Below are 9,747 nucleotides of genomic sequence, written 5' to 3' on the forward strand. Positions count from 1 at the left end.
CTGAGGCAGCGTTTGCTACCAGAGACAAGTTTTGTCTCCTGTGGCTCGCATTCCAAGGTCGTCGCCCTTAGCCACAAGGGGTCAAGATACAATTCCTAGAACCAGGCAGAGCGGTCTACAACATGATGACATGGTGGATACTTATAAGAAGAGACAGAGGAACTACTGTGTCCTTTCAGCTCCGGGCTGACTTCTGCTTTAGCGTGGCTTGCAGTGACAAGTTCTATATTTCCTACTAATTTCTTCACCTCCCGGCCCTGGGGACTACTGAACCACACCAGAGATTCCAGGTAGGTCCGGACCAGCCCCTGCCAGGCTCCACGGCCCACACTGATTTAAGTGCATTCCAGACCATTCCACAGCTGGGAGGCTGGGAGCCTGGAATGTCTGGAACCCACAGAGGGAAGATGTCCCAGCCTGCTCCACCCACCCCCAACCACATTTTCCCAAAGATCTCAAAGCATTCTCCAACGGTGATCTCACTTTCTAGTAGGTGTTTATTTCTATTCTCATCCTTTTTACTAGTAATGACTCTCTTTCGCACGAATGTCACTTTGATTATCTTTCACACAACATGGCTCATGGTAAGAACATCATATTGGGTACCAAGACCTCAATCATTCGTTACTCAACTACTAATTAGATATCATGGAAACACTTTTTGACACACAGTGAAATTTAACAGTGAGGCAGCACGGAAATCCCACCCTTTGAAAAATACGTCATGGGGGGCCCAGGAATATCTCATACATGCATCTTGTGTGTGTGTATGTGTGTGTGTGTGTGTGTGCTAGTGCGGTCTTCAGGACTTCCATTTACTTATTTGTGGACTGGAGATAACACCTGCTTCACAAGGTTCCTGTGAGCTTGTTCCTGTGCCTGGAACATAATAGGCACTTAAAAATGTTTGTTGAATAAATACGTAAATGCACGAACAAATATAACCTTTCTGGGCTTGTCTGCTCATTCCAACCTTGCCAGGCTTCATTCACAAGACAAATTCAGAGAATGAAAGGATATCAGGGTTGTTTAAAAGGCTTTGGAAACTAACACATCGTTATATGTCAATTATGCCTCAATAAAAAAATAAAATGTTTTTGAAAACCAAAACTAACCATAAAATGTAGCACTATTAGTACAGGCATCCAGGTGTGTCAAAACCTCACAAGTGTGTTTCTCTTCTTACATGCAATGCACCCTACACAAGTTCCCAGTTCTTTTTTTTTTAGTATTTTATTTATTTATCTTTAGAAGGGAAGGGAAGGAGAGAGGGAGAGAAAGATCAATGTATGGTTGCCTCTTGTGTGCACCCTGCTGGGAACTGGCCTGCAACCCAGGCATGTGCCCTGACTGGGAGTGGAACCGCGATCCCCTGGTTCGCAGGCCTGTGCTCAATCCACTGAGCTACACCAGCCAGGACAACAGGTACCCAATTCTAATCAGGGGGGAGGGCTGCCCCTCCATGGTTCTTTCCATAGTCTGGTTTCTGTGTGTCATTCTCCTCTCCCCCATCATAATTATTGAACACTAATTGAGTGTTTGAGGAACTGAGTGTGTAAGGTGGAGTTTCACAGCTTGATCAGACAGACAGCATGTGGGTTAAGAGCACCAGGCCGGGAGTCAAATTACCTAAGTTTGGGCTATGATTTCACCATTTACTAAGGGGCTTAACCTCACCATGCCTCAGGTCATCCATAAAATGGGGTCATCGGTAGAATCCATTTCACAGGGCTCCCATGCAATAGGTAAAATAAGACAATACACGTAAAGTATTTAGAGAAGTGCCTGGCACATGCGAAGAACTCAATCAGTGTTGCCTCTAATGATTGTTGATGCTATTATTACTATCCCTCTGTTAATGGAGCTTGTAATCCCGTGAAGGGGAAGACTATAGTACAAAGCTGGAAGAACGGCAGGGCACTAAAAAGGTCACTGGCAGTATGCTACGGATGCAGAGACAGGGACATCTTGATTCACCACCCCATCGCCTCCTCCGTGTCGTCTCTAGTTGTCACCGTTCCAATGTACACGGAATTGAAAATAAAGCCCTGGATTCCATCTGAGGAGCGGAGAGCCTAATGTCTCACGGCGATCACACAGTGCTCCCATTAGTGCCGCTCAGGCTGTGGGGCCATCTCGCCCTGTTGGCTCCGATCGAGCTTTTGCTCAAATAAGACCCCCAGGGCCTTTTTACATCAGCGGCTGCCAAGTTACATGTTCTCCATCCTCTATTCCTATAACTCATTTTTGAGCCTAAAAACAAGACACTCTGCATTTATCCTTATTACATTTCATGTTGTTAGTTTTGGCCCAGCATTGCAGCATGTCAAGATAACTTTGAATCTTGATTCTGTCAGCTGTCTTATTTCTATCCCCTCTAGGCTCATGTCACTAGCACACTTGATCGGCATACCTACTATATAGACTCAGGCAAGACATTGATGAAAATGTTGACTGAAACAAGACTAAGGGAATAGCCCAATATTTCAACGGCAGAACCTGCTTCAGGCTGAAATGTGTCCATTCATCATTTGGGGCATGATTGTTTGAGCAGCTTTCAATTCACTGACCCATGTCCCTATTTCGCTATTTTATTTTAAATGCCCTGTTGATGTCAAGATGCATTGGGTGTATGGCACTGTTGAATATCATTTTAAATTTTAACTTTTTGCCCTGGCTGGTGTAGCTCAGAGGATTGAGCGCAGGCTGGGAACCTAAGTGTCGCCGGTTCGATTCCCGGTCAGGGCATATGCCTGGGTTGCAGGCCAGGTTCCCAGTGGGGGCCACGTGAGAGGCAACCACACATTGATGTTTTTCTAACTCTCTTTCTGCTTCCCTTCCCCTCTCTCTAAAAGTAAAATAAATAAAATCTTTAAAATTTTTTTTAACTTTTCCTAAGCTAGTACATTTTTTTTAATTGGATGAAAATGTTGATGTCTATAGCCGGGTTATCAATAAAGAACATAGGAGATATCATTAAATAGATTTCTTAAAAATAAAGTTATGCCATCTGATAACCACTCTTGCAGTCCCATTTTAGGCTTTGATTTGAAGGGTACATTTCTTAGGATGTATCTGTCTGCTATAAGACAAAGCAATAGAAGTTTACTTCTTATTCACATGAAGTCACATGAAGTATCCCTGACTGACAGGCTGTCTTCCGTGTGTCATGCAGGAAATCTAGTTTCATCCATCTTGTGGCTTCACCCTTGTGGTTTGGTTTTAAGATTTCTGAGCATTCGGCAGCTAAAAATGAAAAAGGAGCGACTATTACATATAGAGTGTTTCTGTGGTCTAGGCCTGGAAGTAGTGTGTATCCCCACTGTGTATTTCACTGGCTAGAACTCAGTGCAGGAGGCTGGGAAATGCAGTCCAATTAACGTGCCCAGCAAAGGAGAAAATGAGTATAATGAACAGCAAGACTGGCTCTAAAACAGGCAGCAAACTCAATTTAGGTAAGACCCACATGTTATTTCAGGTCAAGTGTGAGGCTAAATCTGCCAGTAGGGGGTTTAATGGAACAGGAATTATAGGAGCTGGGTTCTAACTCCAAGTCCAGCATGGAATTTGGAATTAGATGTATATCCCCTCAATTGAGTAGACATAACCTTGAACCTATCATGGAAATATTAGATTGCTAGATCCTTGTGACAACTATCTTGGCCCATTTCATTCATTGCTAAATCCCCAGCCAGAGCTCCATGCCTGGGACAGAGTGAGTACAACAAATATTTGTTCAATTGTTGAGTGAATAAATGAATAACCTTTGTGGACTTGTTTCTCTATGTCTAAATTTGCTCTACCAGTTGCTGTAAAGATCAAGTGGACTCTAGTTACAAAAATGCTTTGAAAACTAAAAATCATTGAAAACTATATAGCGTTGAATTATAAATCGTATTAAGACTGGATTTGGGTCCCTTTGTGTCAGTCTATTCCATGGACTGACCTCCCAGGCACAGTTTTCCCTTGTTGTACACAGTGGAAAATCGAACCATTGAAGGTAAAACTCTGTCCCCTTACTCTCAAACCATTGAAGGTAAAACTCTGCCCCCTTACATTTCTTCTATGCCCTGAAGTCTAATCATTAATGTCCCCTCCTTAGTTACATTTAAGAATGAGGTGTTGAAAGCCTCTTAAGGTTAGGATATGCGCTAAGGTTTGGGGTAACACAAGGGCTAATACAACACATATTAAAATAAATTTTTAATCCCTCCCTTGTCCCATAGTTGAGGATCTATCTGATAGGTTTTTTTTTGAAGAAAATTTTTTTAAACTTTATTTATTTACCTTTAGAGGGGAAGGGAAGGAGAGAGGGAGAGAAATATCATTGTGTGGTTGCCTCTCATGCGTCCCCTGCCGGGAACCGGGAACTGGCCTGCAACCCAGGCGTGTGCCCTGATTGGGAATCGAACCGGGATCGTGTGGTTCGCAGGCCCACACTCAGTCCACTGAGCTACACCAGCCAGGGCCTCATCTGATAGTTTTATATAACAGATAGTATTCTCCTAACTTGTGAATACAAATACGTAACAGAGAAAAATCAAAATCTTCACTCAAACCCATAGAAAATATATGTCATTAGATGTCAAATTATAGATGATCTTAAATGCAAGGAAAAGAAGTTTAGACTTTCTTCTACAGGCAAGGTGGGGGCCATTAACCATGGTTGAGCCAGGATATCAAGTGAATAAAGTGGTAGTGTAGAAAGATGCATCTGAGAGATGGGATCTTAGAAAACCTGGAGGGAAATACACTGCAGGACTATTGCATGAGGTTTTGAGCTAAGAGCCTGGGGAAGAAGACATAAAGCACAGGTAAAAGGACTTCTGCTTCTGATAACACGGCAAGCTAACATGCCCTGAAAAGTCTTCCTTCAGGTATCCCTAGGATCTTAGGATAAAATATTTTTTAATGTTTGTAAAGCAAAATTAAGATCACAAGAGAAGAGGGATCATCACGGAAGGAGAAAGAGTGAAACACAAGACGTTAGCATGTGAACTGACATTTTATGTGTCCTCAGAATTGGAAGAGCTGTGTCCACAGCTCTTGAAAACCCTTGGAACTTGGGTGCTAATGGCCACAGGAGAGAAAGCCTTGAACCTGCACAAGGTAGGGGTGGAAATGAGATTCTCACATGAAGCTCCAACCCTTGTAGGCCTGAACCACCAAGGAGACTATTGACCAAAAACCAAAAAATAAAACAATTAAAATCCCAGCCAAATGACACAAAAACTCATTTGTCTCTCATTTTGGAAAAAGTACTCCCTGAGAATTTGAAACCTTGGACCTGTTTTCAACATGAATTTAGTTTTTAAAATTGCCCCACTGGAATGGGCCAGAAACTTCCAAGCCAAGAAATCAATGTAAAAACTGGTCCCTGGCGAGTTGTATTTTGGGGGGTACCTAGAAGAAGTAGTTATAAAAACACTCTGGAGAGACATTTTACAAACCAGAATACAGGTAGTTTCATGAAAATAAGCAAACCCCACACAAAATAAATTCACAATAAAAGAAATTATAAATCACTGAGGGGACAAATCCATCACAAGCAAGAGGCAACAGAAATTACAGACAATAGAATGTACCACCATCATCTCTCACATACCAAAGACACGAGCTATTAGAATAATCTAAAAGAGAATATAAAATAACCATGTTTAGAATGATTAAAGACATTACAAAAAGATGTCATTGCATGGAAGGAAAGAAGGAAGGAAGGAAGGAAAGAAGGAAGGAGAGAAGGAAGGAAGGGAGGGAGGGAGGGGAAGAGGAAAGGGAAGGGAAAGGAAAGAGAAGAGGAAAGAAAGGTAGATTTTTAAAAGAACCAAATGGAAAGTCTAGAAATAAAATACATAGTTATTGAAATTAAAAACTCAACGGATGGACTAAACAGTAGATTAAATATACATGAAGAAGAATTAATGAACCAGAAGACTAAGCTAAAGCAACAGAACAGAATGCAGCTCAGAGAAATAACGAGATGAAATATTTGCAAAGGAGATTACAATTTAAAAAAGGCAGCATGAGAAGGTCCAATTAAGTCAAAAGCATGTCTAGAAATGACGGAGACAATGGAGCTGAGGCAGAATTGGAAAAGGTAATGATAAAAATCACCGAATTTAATAAAAACATTCCAGGAAGAACTAACACCTCTCCTTCTGAAACTATTTTAAAATCTCAAGAGGAGGGAAGGCTCCCAGGCTCATTTTCTGAGGACAGCATTATCCTAACTGCAAGGCCAGGTAAAACACTACAAAAAGAAGAAAATTATAGGCCAATATCCCTGATGAACATAGATACGAAAATCATCAATAAAATACTAGCAAACTGAATACAGCAACACATCAAAAAGATCAGACACCATGATCAAGTGGGTGTCTGATATTCCTGGAATGCAAGGTTGGCACAACATTCGCAAATCAATAAATGCGATTCACCACATAAACAAAAGGAAGGATGAAACCCACACGCTCGAATCAGTAGATGCAGAAAGCGTTTTAAATGCATACATGTGCTACCCTTTTGGCTGGGGCACAGCCAAAAATGGAATTTGAGATTCCATTCACAGATTTTATGCCTCTGTTAAGAGATTTTTGGACCTCATCCTATCTGTTCAGATTTAACACACTGATTCTCTCCATTTAAAGGAGATGTTTGATTTAGGTTTTTTTATATTGGTGGTGATGGTTTTTAAAGCACAGAGTGACCTGTGCCTTCACTCTTTTTATTCCAATAGTCACATAGAAGAGAACGACTTAACATTTTCATTTCCCATTGAAGACACTAATATGCAGGAAGCATCGGGGACCAAAGTCCCCTGAAAAAGACGTACTACACCATATCTGGTCATTCCTCTCCACTCTGGCATTTTGGTATGAGTTCTTGTAGATGTCTGGTCAGTGTCTTGGTGGATTTCTTCCTTCTAGTAGAAATGTCATCAGTACTCGGGAGGGTGCTCATCACTCTCCCCAAGGTATTTCTCTAGAGAGTACTGCCCAAAGTCTCTCTTGAACCCCTGATAACACGGACCCTAGATGTGTTCTCAGGAGCCACAGGTGTCCACAGCTCTTTCAGGGACCGAACAGAGCCCCCGGGTTTGCAGGCAGCTCCCTACCCTAGATGTTCACTCTCCCCAAAGGACCAGGCTGTCCAATAAGGGGAGCAACACCAAGCCCATGAACACTACATTGTCTCAAAAGGTATTCCTTATTCGTCAATGACTTCCTCTGAGAGGCTTCACATATATCTTTACCTCGAAGCAGTGTTTTTAATCTTGAGTAGCCATGCGATTTTAAAAAGCGTTCCAAATTCAATGTTAAAGTCCTTTATGGGAATAAAATGATGTTTAACTCAAGTCCCAGGAACAACCCTAGGGAACCCGTAGTACTTGAAATGGGTATGTAAATTCATTTCTGCTAAGAGCATCGAGTTCCATCTAGAGCCAGGGAGGGAGGGAGAGAGAGAGAAGGAGGAGGAGGAGGGGGAAATACCATTCCTTTAGAGGTGTTTGACTGTTATCCAAATAAATGTACCGCATAACACACACACACACTCAGCAGATCATATGCATATATGGTATGACCACCCAAGTTCAAGTTCCAAGGTTTACTTCAATTCTTCATCCATCTGAACATAGTTATTCAAATATGCTGAATGGTGTTTGTTAACGTGTGACAAGTTTTTCTATGAAGACCCCCTCCAAACAGATGAATGTGCCTACATTTTGAATCACGTGCTGTGACGAGGTGCTGCGTCAATATTCGGGCACTTCAAAGAGCTGCATTCGTGCTACGCGCACTTGACACCAAACATCTTGATAGAAACTGAAGACAGAGAATCTCAAACACTAATACTCTACACACCCAGACGGTCGGCATTACACAAAGTGTCCAGGTGGTACAAAGTGACTCACTCTTGAAGAGAAAATGAATGTTTCCTCATTGATTTTTTTAAAAGGAAGAGAAATCTGGTGGCTTCAATATGAGTGAATAATAAATGACTCAGTGAGATGGAATAATAAATAACTCTTTATAGGAAGTATTGTCTCATTGGCGATTACCTTTGGATTCGAAGTGGAACTAGAGGTGTGCCCATCTTTCTCTGTGAGCCTTTCATTACACTGTGCGGTTTCAAGAATAACTCATTTTTCTGCCCTGGCTGGTGTAGCTCAGTGGATTGAGCGTGGGCCTGCGAACCAGAGTATCGAGGTTCGATTCCCAGTCAGGGCACATGCCTGGGTTGCAGGCCAGTTCCCAGCAGGGGACACATGAGAGGCAACCATACATTGATATTCTCTCCTTTTCTCCTTCCTTTCCCCTCTAAAGATAAATAAATAAAATCTTTAAAAAAAAAGAATAACTCGTTTTCCGGTGTAATGCCAACTTAGCCTCCGTAAGTCTCTGGTAATATCACTCTGGCCTATTTTACCAATACGCCTTTTCATTTTAATTTAACTGGTTAATATAAATCAATGTAAATGCTTTCATTATGATGTATCAGAATATTATAATACACCAAACTTAAAGTATATACATCGCATAATATAAATTATGTCATGTAATTATGATATAACTTATATGTAATAATTATGAAATAATTTTTTGTAGTTTAGCTGACATTATTAGGCACCTGACATATGTATCACATGAAGTGATTACAAAAGATAAAAACACGCACAAAATGTAGCCCTTACCTTCATCAAGTCTACAATTTTATGAGAGAGGATTTTGAGTTCTGCGGGTTCTAGGAGAGATTACTTTCCCCCCTCTAAACACCCCAGCAGAGGAGCGAGTTACCTGGATGCAATTTTCAGACCCCTGCCTGGGAAGTGCCGGGCAGCCTCACCCTCTCCCAGAGATGCATGTTCTCGCACGCCGCCCGTGACTGCGGAGGCGGCTGTCAGGTCCTGGGCTTCCATGTGTTAGAAAGCCTATTGTTGCCGCAAACAAAGCACCTTTCTTCGAACCAGTTGTATCAATAAGCAAAGGTGGTTTTGATCTTATCTGCCACTCCTTCCTCTCACTCCTTTGGTTCAGAACTCAGGTGGGGAGAAGGGTGTAATTTACTGGGGCCTCCTCCAACCCCAAAGAGATAAGATGGCTTAACAGGTCATTATAATACAAAGCGCACTGTGACCAGTGCACTGTGGGGTGCAAAGCGGGGATCATTAGCAGAAGAGAACTCACTTCTGTTCAGAGAATTGTGAGGAACAGGATCAGAGTGGGAACATCCATGCCGGGCCCAGCCTGCTTCGGGATGTTTTTTTCTAAGTCTGTATATAATATTATTTGTATACAGAATACATAATACATGTAGTTTAATCTATAAGTTTAGGTATCTACTATAAGTAAATAAATTTAGTATTAACTAATTAATTTTGAGTTTGATTTTCTGTTACTTGATGTTGGATGTATAAATATAGCATACGAATGTGTGTTTGTCATCAAAGTAAAAAATTGATGGGGGGAAAAAAGAAAAGAAACTTTTGGGAAATAAAACTAGAGAGGTAGTTTGGGGCTAGAGGTAGAGGGCATCAAGTGTATTGTGTGAATTTGGGTCTTTGTGCTTTAGACATAGGGCAGCCATTAAAAGTGTTTTGCAGAAAAATAAGCAGATGTGTGTTTCAGGAAGACTAATATGGTAGCGGTGTGTCAGCACGTAAGGTGCAGATCCGGAGAGTAAGATTGAAGCAGGGAGACCTGTTAGGAAGTCACGGCGTTAAATAATATTGTTCAGAAGTCAGATCTT

The sequence above is a fragment of the Sturnira hondurensis genome, unplaced genomic scaffold (genome assembly GCF_014824575.4).
Source record: "Sturnira hondurensis isolate 20B ecotype Veracruz unplaced genomic scaffold, ASM1482457v3 Scaffold0006437, whole genome shotgun sequence".
Lineage (NCBI taxonomy): Eukaryota > Metazoa > Chordata > Mammalia > Chiroptera > Phyllostomidae > Sturnira > Sturnira hondurensis.